We start from the raw sequence: 1,220 nt of genomic DNA, 5'->3' as shown, positions 1-1,220 counted from the left end.
TCTTTGTTGATTACGTGACGTATTGGAGAAATTGTCGCCCCTAGACTACGCAGCACTTTGTAATATTGCATCAGTAGCTAGACGTATTTGGTGTTTTGTAAAGGTAAGATCTGGCTAGATGTTGACTTTGCGTATCTGGCCATTCGAAGGTACAACTAAGGATGGTAAGGGGCACCAGATAAGTTTCCAAGTTAATCTAGAGGGATGGTGGTGTTGTAACCTTCCAGTTTTAGGAAAATAAACAAGGTAGAGACAGTTGGAGTATAAAAAAAAATAAAAATGTAACTTTGATTTGACTGGCATGTTCCGATAAAGCTCCTCCATCATTTCTAATTACGTGTATATTATTACTCGACCCTCCTCCCCAGGATACACGCCCGTGGCTTCTGAGTACGTTTGCCAAGTTTGTATCCTCTTGGTAGGGGGGGCTACGCCATATAGTTAAGGGCACCCTCCAGATCCTCCAAGTCTGCCTACCAAGTTTGGTCCTGCTAACTCCAAACTGTGAGAGGAATTTGCGGACAAACACTGTATATTAATAAAGGATCTAGAAAAAAGCCAGTTTCAAGAATGGTTCCAGTTTTCAACGTTCCTTCTTTTTTTCTATTTAAACTACTTCGTTACAGTTCATTAACATTCTAACTTCTTTTAAACAGAAAAAGCCGAATCGAGGAAAAAAAAAATATTGGACAAATTACCTCTTCCCCTTGCCCACCACAGAATTTCTTGGAAGAAAAAAATACCTTAACAGTTTTGGGACTATTTGGCTTTTACCCATTTTCTTAAACTACGTTAAATACTTTTAACTCGTGTAAATATCTGAAAATAAATGTTGAGCTTTGTCCTGCTTGCGCTAATATGTCGAATGTAGTAGACAGAAACAAAACGAACCTACCGTACTTTTTAGTAAAAAGTTATTTCAGGAGAATGAAAGTGATCTTAAGCGAGTTTCCGTAAAATTTGTCTTCTGCATTAGTAAAGCCAAAAACCGGGTTTCGATATCCATGGTGGACACGACAAAAGATGCCTTGCGCTGACTACAAAGAAACGAAAAACCTCCATTATAGAGAACTCGTCTTCTCTGCTCCCAGATGCTGTGCGGAAGGATCTTATACGTGAAGTACACCCGATCTATTTTTTCGAACAGTATATACCACAACTGAGGCCGTAACTAAAGATAATATAGTTTGACTGCTTGTTTTAAAATTCATTTTTTTATG

This window comes from Limulus polyphemus, unplaced genomic scaffold (assembly GCF_000517525.1).
Source record: "Limulus polyphemus unplaced genomic scaffold, Limulus_polyphemus-2.1.2 Scaffold2453, whole genome shotgun sequence".
In the NCBI taxonomy this organism is placed as follows: Eukaryota; Metazoa; Arthropoda; class Merostomata; order Xiphosura; family Limulidae; genus Limulus; species Limulus polyphemus.
Note: the sequence above shows the minus strand (reverse complement) of the source record.